Genomic DNA, 14,951 nt, shown 5'->3' with positions numbered 1-14,951 from the left:
GGTTTCCAACCGAATCCACTTCGCTGAGGAGGTAAGCAAGAAGAAGCAAGCCCCTGCTCCGGGTTCCCCACCCCAAGTTAGCATGGATGGATCCAGGTAATCAAACCCACCTGTTGCTTCATCACTGACTTGAAACAGTGATGGGCTGGAGGATTACAACCTGAGGTTGGTTGCTCTCTGGCCTTTAAGAGAGGACCAAGTATCTCACCTACGATGTAGCTGCTCCCTGAAAAAAACATACAGTTCTTTGACGGCTGATCTTGGCTGTACAGGGAAGATTTTAGAACTCCAGGGACGAATTTCCTAAGCATAGCCCTGTGATGCAGAGTACAATTGCAATCATGTCTTCATTTCCTGCCGTCCTGGAGTTGACAATCTAGCAGGGGGACGCATTGCTCACTGTAAGCAGGTTGCCACTAACCGACTCCAAGGGAAATGGGGAAGAGATCAGATTGTTACTTGGCTGAGGGCAGAGCAATCCCATTGTTCAGAGATTGGATCATGAACCATAGTGGGAAAATAGCTAGCTAAATTATTACGTGAGGTTACCGGAAATGAAGTGCCCACTGAAGGCAGGGCTTGCGGGACGGGGCTGGATCTGTCCTAGAATGGCGTTTGGGGCATGACGGATGCAAGGATTATGGGGCGAGGTGTCTGGCTATGATGGAACTGGACAGCTAGAGAGGAAAGCAAAGTCAAATCACTAGTTTTGCCTCTTGAGGCATGGACTGCAACCCCCGGGCTTCATTCTTGAGGGAGTGAGGCACAGAGCTGAGGCCACTGAGAAACAGCTGTGGGAGTGGCAGTTCTGTGACTCCAGGGTGACGAGGACAGGGCCCCATGTGGTGGCAAGTCAGCAGCAGCAATGGGACCGAGTCCCACAGGGTCACCTTGCTACCCATCCCCCATCCTGGCTCCTGCCATTTCCAGAGTCCACAGATTTCCACACATTCTGTCAGCTACCTACCATCTTTCCACGAAATTCCTTTTCTGTAGAAACTCCCCAGGGTCTGTTTCTGTGCTTAAAAACCCAGTACAGACACTGGATAGTCCATTAAATGCTACAAACATTTCAAAAGACTTGAGGGCAGGCAGCAACTGGCCCCCCTCATAGGGGCGAGGGAGGAAAACATGCTATCATCTGCCGTAGGCTTTATGCTGCAGCCCACCTATCTCCAGGGCTGGGCTCAAATCAGGCCAGAAGTTCCATTACACATCTCCTGCGGGCCCAAGCATACCTCTCTCCAAGTGCCATATATTCCACTGAGTAAAAAAGATTTACATGCATGAAACTGGAACCGCCGTCCGTCACCACATAACCAAACAAGAGGCGCCAGGTGGTGGGTCTTCCTTTCAGACCCAGGACTGCTTCACTGCTTCTTTATGTGTCTATTTTGGGATGGTTTCTGGGTAAACCTTTGCGTAGAAGGGCTCTTGTATATGTCAACTCTTAGGTTCTCAGAGCTGGAAAGAACTGAAGTTCATCGAGTCAGAAAATAATTTATCCCATCTGACTATATTTTTACACCTCTTCTGAGTCACCTGAAATGCTTTCTCAAAGAAGGTGGGTCTAAGTCAATACAATAAAGAAAAAAGAGTAAGGGACTCAGCATAGGTTATTCACTTTTGGAGAGCCGAGGAGCTCTGGGCAGCTGGGGTGGGAAGGCAAAGGTGGGCGGGACATGGTCACATAGCGAGATGTGACATGGACCCCAAACAGGGCAGGGCCCCATGGAAACCAGACGACAACAGCGAGGCAGGACTGTAGAAGATAGGAGAGCTGGGGGGGCTCAGGGTGACATCACAGATATGCAAATGAGCTGCATGAGGGACCATGTAAAGTCCCCCACCTGCCTAAGAGGCCCAGCCAATACAGGATGACCCTCACTGACCGAAGTCCTCTTCTGCCCAGCACCCGCAGCTTCCATGGGAGTCCCTTCTCCCGCCACCCACGGCCTCCCCAGGGTCCGGCTGAGGGCCAGGCGACTGGGTCAGCATAGAAAAACAGGAGACAGGATTCTGCGGAGATGGGAAGTTTTCGAACCCCTGGGGGTCACACTGGGATCCAGGCCGAGGTGGCCACTGAGGAAGGGGACGGCGCAGGTGCCCAGGGCAGGCAGGCAGTGACCCCCGAGAGGGATACCGATGGGAGTTTCTACCCTGATCGAACCAACCACAGACCCTCTCCCTTGTTTTTAGGAATGCCCACCCACCCACCTAAGGAAGCGTGACCGTCCCACCCGCCTGCAGGACACTTAGCCTGGAACGGAATGCCCACCATCCCCACTTTAAAGCCCCCTGAAGTAGGGTTACAATTGGAAACTGCCTCAAAGTGGCCTTCAAAGCATAAGATGGTAGCTCGGGGTTAAAAGGACTCTTATATGAAGACATTGTAAACTTCTTTCTCTTTTTTCTTTTTGGGGACACCTTTTTCTCTTTCTTACAATTCGAGGTGAGGAGGAGAATTTTGTTCCCCTTATGGTGCAGCCGTCCTTTTGTGCCATCAGCAAGGTTTTCTCGTGCCTCCAGCCAACACAAACCCGGTGCGTTGTGGTCTATTTTGCTGACTGCCCCGGGACAGCCCCTGCTCCCTCCCGGCATCCTGGGGAGCCCCATGTCACCCAGACACACCCAGGAAAAGAAAGCGCTGCCGAGAAGTGGTTTCCAGCTCCGCTCTCAACAATTCTCGGATTCAGCTATCCTCAGCAAAGGGACTTTTCCAGAAGCTCCAAAAGGCTCACAGGAGGTTTTATTTTGTTTTTCAACAATTACCAAGGAAAAGAAAAATAAATCAACCTGAGTAACAGCAGAAATCCCTACTCCCTGAAACCCTGCAAACCAGTGAAAACGGTCCACACTCTCTCACAGGCAGGACATACCCGGCCCCAGAGCTGCAAGGTCCAGAGCTGGTGTAATTGGCCTGGTGGACATTTTCTTTCACTCTGCGCAATTCCCCGAGCCTGTTCCTCATTGAACAGACTTGCTCATGAGTTAAGGTCTTGAAATTAAAATATATGGATCCCCAAGGGCAGCTTTCAAATTACCTAGTCGGAGTGTTACGCAACTACTGGTTTTCAACAAGCCCAGCCGAGGCTGCTCGACACCAACCCCGTGTTACTAGAGCAGCTCAGGCCTGTAAACAGGGGGCTACAGCTGGGAGGACTGTAACGGTGACTCAAGGCCCCCGACCGCTGTTAACGACCACCGCTCATAGTCCAGGGACAACATGCGAAGGGACGCGTTTAAAACTCTCCAAAGACGTCCTTCGTTAAAAATCTATTATTGTAAATGTCTGTGGTATGTGTGCGTGCATGTGTAGTGTGTGTGTTTAAAATGTGAAGTCTCCCTCATTTTCCAGCAATGACTTTCTCTTCCAAGTCATACCTGAAAGATCCCTTCTCATGGAAATATCCATTAATACAAAACCCGTTTTCCAAAATAAAGAATATGCCATTGGAGAAATCCTAAAAGATCAGCGATGTGCTGATGATATTCGTTGACTGAATAACAGTTGTGAGTTGGGGTCTGGAGATGAGGTGCAGAAGTATGTCACCAGGTGGGCTGAGGCAGTGCCCCAGGTGAGTGAGGGACCTCGCCTCACTCCCAGGCCTGGGATGAGACCGGAGCAGCTGAGGACGGAGGCTGGCCTGGGGAGGGACCGAGGGGGAGGGGTGCTCCCGATACGGCCCCGGCTGCTGAGGGGAAGGTGGGCACTGTCAGCAGCCCACCCTGAGGCAGGCATGCTCCTACCCAGCCTTCCAGATAGAAGCAGAAGAGGTGCAGCGAGAGGGGCGCTTCCTGAAATGTGCTGGTCTGTGTGGGGAAAGAGGCAGCTGGCTCCAGGCTCTAAAACATCCTAGGCCACATAGTCAAAGCACCTATGGCAAAATGGAATCTACTGAGAACCAAGGCTCCAGTATTTACATTTGAGGAAACTTCACACTTGAACATTATTTCCCAAGTCATATTTTCCCCTAGGACGATGGGGCATTTGGATGGAAAGGGGGGACAGAGGGAAACTGGCTGGACTGAACTGCAGGGAAATCTAAGACTATTATGGATGATTTCACAAAGCCTTCCAAGCTTTTAAGTGTAGCAGCTAGGTAAGATGAGGACTCAAAATGGGACCAATTAGGGCCGCAAGGGTGGCTCTGTCCGTTAAGTGTCTGACTCCTGATTTCGGCTCAGGTCATGATCTCAGGCACTTGAGATCGAGCCCCGGGTCAGGCACTGCGCTAGGGATAGAGCCTGCTTAAGATTCCCTCTCTCCCTCTCCCTCTGCACCCCTCCCCTATCGCCCTGCACATGTGTGCTCGCTCTCTCTCAAAAAAAAAAAAGAAAAATGGGGTCAAACATTTCAAGTTCAAAATGAATGCTAGATTTATTGGAAGCTGAACTTACAAGCTTAAGAAAGACTGGGTCTCCAAATTTTCTAATTTTAATAAATAAACTATTCCTTTAAAAATGCAGTCCAGCTGAGTCACGTAAGGCCCTGTGGCCCTGCCGTGCCCCCTGGGAACTGATGGGGCGTTCGGGGGGCAGGAAGAGCTTCCTCCTACCCCAGGTCAGACGCCCGCCACCAGTTCAAGAGGCCTGAGTAGGAAGCTGTCCTGGGAGTTCTCATCCAAACGAGCCCCAATTGAACCCAGATCGGGGCTCCCAGAAGGCCCTCAACTGGAGCCCAAGGCCTGACTGGAAGCAGAGAATTCGCCGGGTTCACGGCCCCTGGGAGGAGCCTCCCTTGTGGTAACTGGCCTCCTTCACTTTCCTGTCGCAGGTCCTGGAACTGATTAGCAGGACATGAGTAATTTACCCATTAGACCACCTCCGAAGCAGGTGGGGTGCAGAAAGCAGTGGGCAGAGACAAATAAAAGTCTCCATTTTCACTCTGTGAAGGCAGCACTTAGGCGAAATGAGGGGGGTTTTAGCTTTCTTTGAAATGAGACCTAGGAGGACTGAACTTCAGCCTTTCTGTTGGCAGAGGAAAGGCCTGTGGCCGCCTCTGGGCTCCCACCCCTACAATTAGGCCAGAGGCCACGCCGCTTCCTGAAACAAGACATGCAGTGTAGCCCCTTGCTGGGGGCCAGACACGTCGGCCGCCGTGGTGTGGCAGGGACGGGACGGCTGGCTGAGGCAGCATGGGGAGAGCGCACGCACGGAGACGCCAGGCGGGCAAGGCCCCGGCTCCGCTCCCACCTGGGGTGACCCACCATGCCGCTCCATTCCTACAGCCCAGTGGTCCGGGACAGCCGTCCAGGCGGGGGTCCCGGGCGCCATCTGGGAGGCCAGTGGGGCCAAGGCAAGGGTGAGCTCTAGGCCCAGGCTCTCTGGCCCAGTCCGGGGGAGGCTTGGGGTCCCGTCACCAAGAGTCCTGGGCAGTAGCCTGGGTCCTTTGTTCCCTCTTATAATGGGAAGACACACCTAATCTGGAATAAAGATGTATGTTTTCAAATGTATGTCCCATTCCCCCAGGCTTCCTTCGTCACCCCAATGGCGGTTTTAGGGGCTGGTGAGCGGCCTTGCCTCCTGGCCGGGGCCAGCCCCTGCCCCATCCGCTCCCCAGGGCCAGCTGTCACCTGCCCCTTTACTAGCGTCAGGAGGGCCTAGAATGCCCTCATCTGCTCCCGAAGCTGGGTTTTAAGTGCTTTCTCAGAAAGGCGCGTTGACTGGCTCTACCTGGAACGTCATTTGGAAACTGCTTGACATTTCTCTAGCAGGGCATTTGCTCATTTAGGAAAAAGTTATGAAGAGAAACAGAAGGACCAGACCCCGGGAGCAGCTGTCTGCCTGCTCCCCGTCTCGGGGCCTGCTGTAGCATTCCCACCTCAGGGAGCACCCCTTTGACCAGCCACGGGCATTTGGCAGCTCCAGCTTTTGTCCCCAAAGGAAACTTCGTTCCGGCCTCTTAAATTGGCTCCACTTTACTTTCTTTGTAACAACTAAACTGCAGAGGAGCAGTAAAACTTTTTTATTGTTTCACTCGAGGCAGTTACGATTGTGTGCAATAGAATCCATTTCATTCAGTTACTTAAAGTTTCTGACTGACGTAGAGCCGAGAACGGGAATTTCTGGGAGGGAGGGAAAGAAGCACGGGGTGGGGGGAGGGACACTCTCTCCCGCACACACGCGGGTGTCCGGCTCCACAGTGGAATGCACGTGGGCCCTGACCTTAGAGTCTTGGTTTAATCATCCTTTCTAAACTGTTTCTTGGGAGACAGACGTGCCTTCGGAAGAACAGCGGAACGGACAGAACTGGGGACAGTCCTAGCGTTGCAAGGGAAAAGTAAGGGGAGCGTGCAGAGCGAGGGAGGTTGCTCCCCGGGGGCCTTGTGGCAGGGCCTCCCTGTCCCTGGGCTCACCTGCACGTTGTGCTTCTCCCTCCCGTGGAGTGGGACGTCCCATGGGAAGGAGTTCAGGGACAGAGGCACAGAGAGCTGGAAAAAGCACTCGCTCGGAGGCATGGCCTGCCGCCTGTCTCGGAAGCTGCATCGCATCTCACCCCTGGCCCCTCGGCTCCCTGCACCGCGCCCCCCAGAGTGTGGTTCTTCAACTTCAATGGCTGCCTCTGCCCTTCCACACGTGACCTGCCACGAGGGCCCCCCAAGAGCCCATTAGGACTGCACCCCTCCCCCAACGAGGGGCGCCCTCCATAGCCTTGTGGAAAACTGGGAATGTGCAGGCGGACTCAGAGTCCAGTCACTCCTCTGTTTGGTGGTTCCCTCTCTCAACTGCTTCCTTCCACGCCAACCCCCATTTGGTGTTGTCAATGTATCATCCCTCAGAGTCCAGCTTGGGTTTTCCAGAAGTGAAGTGCTGACAGAGTATTTGTAGACCCCGGGGATTAACCTACAATGTTTTCATTTGCATTCAAACTAGACGGTAAAGTTACGTCAAATGAATGGGCCCTCAAACCCCACTGGTTTGTGATCCGAACCCAGAGCATGGTGGGCGCACCTCAAAGAACATGCACTGTATTTAGTCCACCACAGGCCACACTCAGCACTGATTCCTTACATTTGTTCCACACACAAAATTCCAGGACCCCCAAAAGTCTCTTTCCACCGCAGCTTCAGGCTCAGGCACAAGGTCCTGCCTCACATTACCTCAAGCAGGTCCATCGGGGTGCTTCTTCGGGAACAACTCCTCAAGTCTAGTGTGCCTTGTTCTGAAGACTGAACTCGAGAAAGAATTCCATGGCTCCCACACATGCAACACATGATGGGGACGTCAGGATAGGAAAGTTCCATTCAAAAGTAGAGAGGAGGGGAAGCCTGTATGGGCAACTGGTCCATAGCAACTTGAAAATCCAGCCAGGCTCATGTCTCCAGTTCCCTGGTTAGACCCATGTCCTGCTCTCAGAGAGTGGCTCCCAGCAGCTCTTAGTCAGGAGCTGTTGGGGGCAATGCCCTGAACATTCTTATGGGTTTTTGTTTTGTTTTGTTTTGTTTTTTAAGATTTTATTTATTTATTTGAGACAGAGAGCACGAGCTAGGGTGGTGGGGGCGGGGACAGAGGGAGAGAGAGCAGCAGACTCCCCACTGAGCAGGGAGCCTGATGTGGGGTTCCGTCTCGGGACCCCGGGATCATGACCTGAGCCGAAGGCAGATGCTTAACTGACTGAGCCACCCAGGAGCCCATGTGTACTTAACATTCTTAAAATCCCTCTTGTCTAACTGAGAAAGTCTATAAGGCATGCCTTTAAGACTCTTAGAAGCCCACCAGCTGTATCCTGAAGTCCTTCCGAGATCTTCCAGCTAACCTTGAGATCGTCACCCTGAGGCCATGCTATACAGAGAGCACCCTGGATTTGATCTTTATCCTAAAGTATTTCTCACCATGAGATACTTATGGTGGGAGACAATGGAAACAAGACTCGGGAAATCCTGCCCCTTTCTGTCCGCTGAGCTCTGCTCTGTGGCTTAATAATACCTTCCCTAGCCCACCTCTCTCTTCTGGTAGTTTCTCCCGGGCAGCTGGTAGCAGCTAGTGGTACATCCCATCTTCTGCCTGGTAAATCCTCAGCCAGACCCTTGCATCCATTGGGTATCCTTTCCATTTTCCATGTGACCACAGGCGACAAAGTGCCAAACTTCCTTACAGCCTCCAATAACATTCTCCTCACTGCCCTCCAGGCTCTCACCACAGTTTTTCTGAAGTCCCTCCAGATTTTATTAACAATCCTCGCAAGGTCCTTCCAGATTTTGCCCAATGCCTCATCCCAAGGCCAAGGCCGTGTGTTAGATTTTTGTTATGGCAGCAACCCAATTCTGGGTACCAAATTTTGTTCTAGTTATTTATTGCTGCATAACGAATCACCCCCAAAATTTAGTGACATAAAACAATAATCATTTTTATTGTCTTTCCCAATTTTGTGGATTTAAAACTTGGATAGAGTCCACTGGGTGGTATGTTTTTCACTCCACAGGGTCAGTTGGTGATATTCGACTGGCGGGTGGGCTGGCCAAGGGGGGCCGCGATGGCTTTGTTCACATAGCTGGCACCCTGGTGGAGAAGGTTAGAAGGCTGGGTTCAACAGAGACTGTCAAATGCAGTCCTTCCACAGGGCCTCTCCAATATGGCCATCAGGATAGTCAGGTGTGTCACATGGCAGCTCAAGGCTTCCAGGATGTTCCTAGAGACTGGGGAAGTTGCCATTTTTCTTAAGACTCGGACTTAGAAACTGACATAACATCACTTCTGCCATCTTCTAGTGCACAAAGTAGTCCACTCAAGGGGTGAGGACATAATTCCCACTTCTCAGTGGAAGAACTATCAAGGAATTCATGGCCATGTTTAGTTTTCTATACTTCTTCCCATTGCCTGGAATGACATGTGAAGGCTGGAGTTGCAGCAGCCACCTTGGCCCATAAGAAGCTATTGGGAAGAAAAGTCACGCACTGCATATCCATAAGCTAGAAGCAACTTGGATCCCTGACACCACAGAAAACCATCCAATCCCTGAACTCTCCACTCCTGAATTTTTAGAATGTGAGAGAAACTAACCATTCTTAAGTCAGTGTTATTTGGGGGCTTTTCTGTCATTTGGGGTACAACATATTCTCAAAGTAGCAGATTGAGGAGACTATTTTGTACCCAGCCATTCATCCTGTATCCCATAGCCTGAGTTTCTTGAGGCACTACATTTGGGGGCTGGCAAAAACTCTCTTACAATACCTTCCATTGCAAAACCTCTAACTCCCACCCTGATCTCATCACCTCTTTCAAAATAAATTTTCTGTCAGATTAAAACTTAGCATTCAAGGCCCTGAACAATTTGGTCCTGACCCACTTCTCCAGCCTGACTTGCCCCATCTCCTCTCCAGCCCACCCGGCCAGTGAACCCACTGTGCAAAGTACCCTATGTGGTCCTGCGCATGGGCATTTATGCTTGCTGTCCTCTGCCCCCACCCCCATGACTTCCAAATTCTACCATGTTTTTAGGACAGCATTTAAATCTCCTTTCTGCTGTGAAGGATTTCCAGGATCACAAAGAAAGGGCTAGCTCCTTCTCTTGGACCTCTAAAAGGAACCACTGTCCAAATCCCTCATCTGACATCACATTCCGCCATTAATGGAGAGTTTTGCTGTTTTTATATCCCTTGTACACATACATCTCAATTCTCTAAGGAGACTATGAGTCACCAAAGGGCAAGGGCCTGTGTCATAGCTCTTTGGGTCTCTTGTGTCTAGCCAGTCATGGCCAGCTTTGTTGCCAGGAGCCCACCCATACAGCCAAAGCAGAGCCAACTGCCGACCTAAATGGAAAGAGGGGAAGAAAATGCCTTCACTAAGCCACCACCATATGGCCCCTTGCAGCCTCCCTAGCCTACAAGGCCCGCCATTCCACCTCCTCTTACCTTCACACACTGGACACTTATTGGTATAAGTCCACCTCAGAGAAAAGATCAGGGAGGACATAAGTACAGAAATGAGAACTTCTCACCTTTGCCTGCGGTTGCCTCAGAGAGAAGCCCAAGGTGCCCCCCAACCTAATACCCTGCAAGACACCCCCCCACCACACACACACACACACACACACACACACAGTCCCGGCCTGCAGAGAACCATGATGGACTCTGCTGGGACATCAGACGGCTCACGAATCAGGAAAGCAGCTGAAGATGGCAACGATTCTGAAGGGAAACTTTAGCTAAGCTCTGCGTTGCTTTCCATGAGCGCCAAAGGCCTGACGATGAGCAGAACTGACACCTGGGGAGATTACATTTAATGAGTTATTTGGCAAAGGCTATTTCTGAAATTAATTATCAATCACTTCTAATTCTTTTTAAATGGTGTTTATTAATCCACAAGGCTTGCGGCAATGTGTGTGTTGGGGGGTGTTCCCTCAGCCGCTTTCAGGATCCCCACTGAGAGGCGTCTGGAGACCTGGCCCAGCCTGGATGCTACATCCAGCACCCACCTGTATTTCCAGAGCAGTAAGCGGGAGCCGGGAGAGGGAGACTCTGGCCTGAGTCAAGCCTTGCTCAACGCCGAAGCCCGAGCTCCCCTCAGTCCCGGCTCCGGCCCCAGGTCTTGATAAAAACTCAGCCCCATTTAATCCAACACATCTGAAAATCCGGCCCCCAGCACACGCCTCGCCTGTGGCCCGGGTGTACCTGGGGTGCCCCTCTGCACAACTATCAGGAGAAGCTCAGGAAGGTGGGACCGGTGCTGAAGCAGGGACTCAACCCCCTGCCTTAGCTCATCTGGCCAGAGAGAGGGAGTGGGGCTCTGACAGGTCCTGTTGCCTTCTCTCGGGGCCCTATCGTGCCTGCACAGTCTGAAGTCCGTGCTAGAAAACAGCCGGGTGCAAACACACATGGGAGTGACAAGGAGCTGAGGCCAGCGCCTCTGTCCCCGCACTCACCGGAGTGATCCAGAGGAGGAATGGCTGTGAGACGCTCCTCCACCAGCCTCCACCACCGTTGCCAGGGCTGACCGGAGCGGCTCCCTCAGCGCAAGGTGCTCTTCGCAAAGCACACACACCTCCCCTGTACTCGGACATTTTTTGATGGGCCAGAAATAGCTTCCCTCCTGCATCTGCCAAGGGCGGGGATGGCAGCTGGCTTCCCAGTCCCTGTGGCCCTGGTGCCCAGCACAGTGCCCGGCAAGCGGTGGAAGCTCAACAGAGATTGGTCTAATGGTGACAGATGCTCCCAGACCTGCCTTCCATGAGGCCTAGCATCCACCGCCATGCTCGGGGGCCTCCGCCCGCAACACTCCAGAACTTGGAAGGCTCTCCTCGAGCCGCTGTCCGTTCTTCCCACCCCTCGTCAGCTGCTCTGTAGGCTCCGATTAGCTGGGGCATTTCTCTGCTCTCGTTCATTAACGCTGGCTCACCAGGACAGAGGGCCGGCGGCCGCATCTGAAGGTCTGGTTCCTGACCACGTTGGAAAACACTCTTCCTTTGAAACAGGGAGAGTGAGACTTAGTGGAGAACTTTGCAGACTCCCCCTCACCATTGAAAAGGTCCTGAAATTTGTTCCTTTCCTGGGAGATTCAAGTAAGACAAGTCATAGTGTAACAGGCCAGGGAGCAGGTATGTGGCCCGGTCTAGACCAGAAGAGGTGAAAGGGAACCTTTTCCAGGTGGCTTGAAAAGGCTGTCCCTGTCTCAGATCACCACTGGTGCAGGCAGTCCTTGGGAGGTGTCCTCCCTGGACCTGTGCCCCCGACACTCAGAGCAGCACATGATACTGTGACTCACACAGTGATCGGACTTACCCTGGAGCAGACTGGAAAAGACCCAAGCAAGACTTTCTAGAATCTTAGCCCTTTCTTAGCACTTTTAGAGCCATATAGAAGCCCCTAGACTGCTCCTTACTAGGGACAAATGTCCTTGGGGTTGGACTAGTGTAAAACCTCATGTCCTTCTCCCAAGTCCTTCCCATATTACAGTGTCAGGAACCTTTAAACTCAGATCTTCAGGTTGATATGCTGCTTTGGTTGACTTTAAAAAAAAAAAAAGTCAGACATTTATTGAAGAATTTCCCTTTAGTTGAGGGTGTACTAATCACCCCGCAATGATTTGCACTTAAAAGATGACTTGCACAACCATAAAAGGACTAAATGGAAGTAGATATTGACATCAAACATCAAAGTGCCCCAAGGGGCAGTTCTAGCTCCTTCTACCTGGCCAGGTGACCTTGAACAATCACGTCAGCGCTTTGGCCATGGGTCCGCATCTGCAAAATGAGGGTCAGGCTAGCCCATCTCTAAGGTTCCCTCCGGGCTCAGTCCAGGGCAGCCTAACATGCGACCTTGGCCTCATCACCTCCTGCTGGGGGGCAAGTACCCTGCTTTAGCATCACACCTCAAGGGACCTCTGGCGAGCTCTGAAGTCCAGTATGGTGGTTTGTCATCTCTAAAGGGGGCCTGTTCTGACAGAAATGAGAGCAGGGACACACTAGCTGGCTCTCCTGGAGGGATGGTATCTAGTTGGGAATTACTTCTTTTAAACCGGCGGTGGCTAAGCTGACCACAACCTAAGTGGCTTCAGAAATCAGCACATGCAGAGTTAAATCTTTTGAGGCATCTGCTAGGCAAATGCCAAAGGGTGGACCCAGGGCTTGAGAACCACAAATTGGGGTGTCCAGGTTTAGCACAGACTCCGGGCATCCATCTCTAGGAGCAAACTGGCCATTTGGCACAGAGATCCGAGCCCGGGGCCTGCCAACCCTCAACACCTAAATCACAGTGTGCTCTGAAATTGGGCATTCCATGTGGGAGGGAGGGGTGTGCTCTCAGTCCTGAGTCTGATCCCATTCCCCTGCAAATGGTCGGCATGGCTCTTGTTATCACTATTTCTAGCTTGACGCTCACGTGTTATGTCTTAGAGATAGTGTTTATTGATACTAAACAATGCCCTAGCCGCTATGCAGAACATCTGTGCCGCAGCTGCCACGGCCCCGGTTGAGATTTTTGTAATAGTTTGGGGATGATTCGCTAGCACAGTACATACAGTACCGAGAGGGCTATGTTCTGCTACTCCAGAGGATCTGGGGCAATTGGAAATTTCAGGGTTTTTAAGGTTGTTCTCGGGTGTGGCTCTAGGGGGATGTTTTGCTTGGTTTGGGGTGTAAGTATCAATGGCAAGCATTTGTTTATAAACGTCAGCCAGAAGAACTTTGTATAGCTACAGCCTCCCACTGCCCCTGCAAAATAGCCTAAGAATTATGCTTGAAAAGTGCCCAAGGTCACAGAGCAAGTTACTGGAATGTTCTAGAACATTCTGCTGGTAATAACTATAATAACTAAACTGCCAACAGTTGAGCCAGCCTCCTGAACTAGAGGACAAAAGCAGGTCTTTTATGTTAAAGGATTTTTAAAAAACTACTCAGAGAAAAGGGATGTTGGGGGAAGAGGTTTTGAACCATCCTTCAATGGCATGTTAGCACATCACAGTGGTTGTTATGCTAACAGCCCTAAAAGGTTTAAATAAGGCATAAATACCTTCAGTGGGTCTGGTGCCCTTGTTTTTTTGGAGCACTTTCCCTGTTAGATTTTCCGATTAGATTTGTCTAAGGGCCCCAGGGGAGCAGAGCTGAGGCCCACACGCACTCAGCATCTAATTCTTTTTTGTTCTGAAAAGTGGGCAGAGCCTCGCTCAGAGCACTCAGCTACTAAATTCTAGTGCTCCCAGTCTTTCTGGGTCTTGCATTCATAGATGCATCATGTCCGGATTTTGTGGCTTCTGTGCATCAAGCACTATTCTAGAAAAACGGTGGCAAACCATCAGAGAAGGCCCCTGATCTCCACAAGTGACACAATCCCTACACACATACACAACGACAAGAAGAAACCCACAGAATACAGACAGTGATAAGGGCTATCCAAAGCTGAAATAAGAGGCTGCAGAAGACGGGGATGGGCGCGGGGATGGGGTGACGTTAGAGCGCAAGGTCCAGAGAACGCCTTGCTGGCATCTGAACTAAGATCTGAATTGCAAGAAGAATCCACCGGGGGAAGAGGAGGAGGTCGGCGTTCTGGGTGGTCCTAAAAGCCACAACACTGGGAGAAGCTGGCCTTGCCGGAGGATCCAGGGCTTGGAGTACAGTGGCTGGGGTCGGGGGAGACGCAGAGGAAAGATGAGTGTGACCAGGCAGGCAGGAGCTTGGAGAGCCAGGGCATATTGCTCCAAGTGCAGTGGGAACCCACAGGTGAGTGCGGCGCCATCCGGGTGTGCCGCTCCATTTTCCCTTCAGGGTAGAACCTTCTGGGAGGAGAGCGGTCAGCTGACAGCTTCCAGCTGCAATGCCAGCAAGATCCACCCAGCAGTCAGCCCGAGGCCACGCTCTGCTCCATGACTGAGCCATACAGGAGTACTGGAGCTGGGACCCCAACGTTGTGCTCCCTGCTGGTCTGGTACAGGCTTTCTAGAGCAGCACCGTGGTCTGAGCCTGTTGCTACCCCCTGTCGTTCTTCCTCTGTCTCTCCTTCCCCAGGTGTCAGACCTGCCTCCTGGTCTGAAGACTCTCCCTGACTCCTACTGCTACCTTACTCCTTTCTCCCTCGCCGGTTCCCCTTCATGAGCCCTCTAACTCTGTCTTGGCCTTTGCCTCCCAGAGGACCTGGCCTGACAGCGAGTTTTGAGCAGAGGAACAGCGTGTTCTGTTTTGGGGCTGTTGGATGGAAGATGGCGTGTAACAGCGGAAAGGGAGCTGGAGATCAGTCAGGAGCTGCTGGGGACAGTTAAATCTTGGTCACGCTGTTTGAGCGGCCCATTAGACCCCTGCATGTGTTCCTCATTATCTTCTGGACCCAGGGGCAATGCTGCTTTTCCCATGAAACCATCTCAGAGGTTGCCATCAGGATTAAAGATGGCTGCCACTTAGTGAGGGCGCTGCACACGCGGGCAGCGTGCTCAGCGCACTGTAACAGCCATTCTATCCAGCCTTCCTGACAATTCCACTTAGGGAACAAGGAGCTGGACTCAGACAGGTTCACTGCAGT

The sequence above is a fragment of the Mirounga leonina genome, unplaced genomic scaffold (genome assembly GCF_011800145.1).
Source record: "Mirounga leonina isolate KUSES-001 unplaced genomic scaffold, KU_Mleo_1.0 Mir_413, whole genome shotgun sequence".
Classification (NCBI taxonomy): domain Eukaryota; kingdom Metazoa; phylum Chordata; class Mammalia; order Carnivora; family Phocidae; genus Mirounga; species Mirounga leonina.
The sequence above is the reverse complement of the archived record's forward strand: the minus strand, read 5'-3'. Positions refer to the sequence as shown.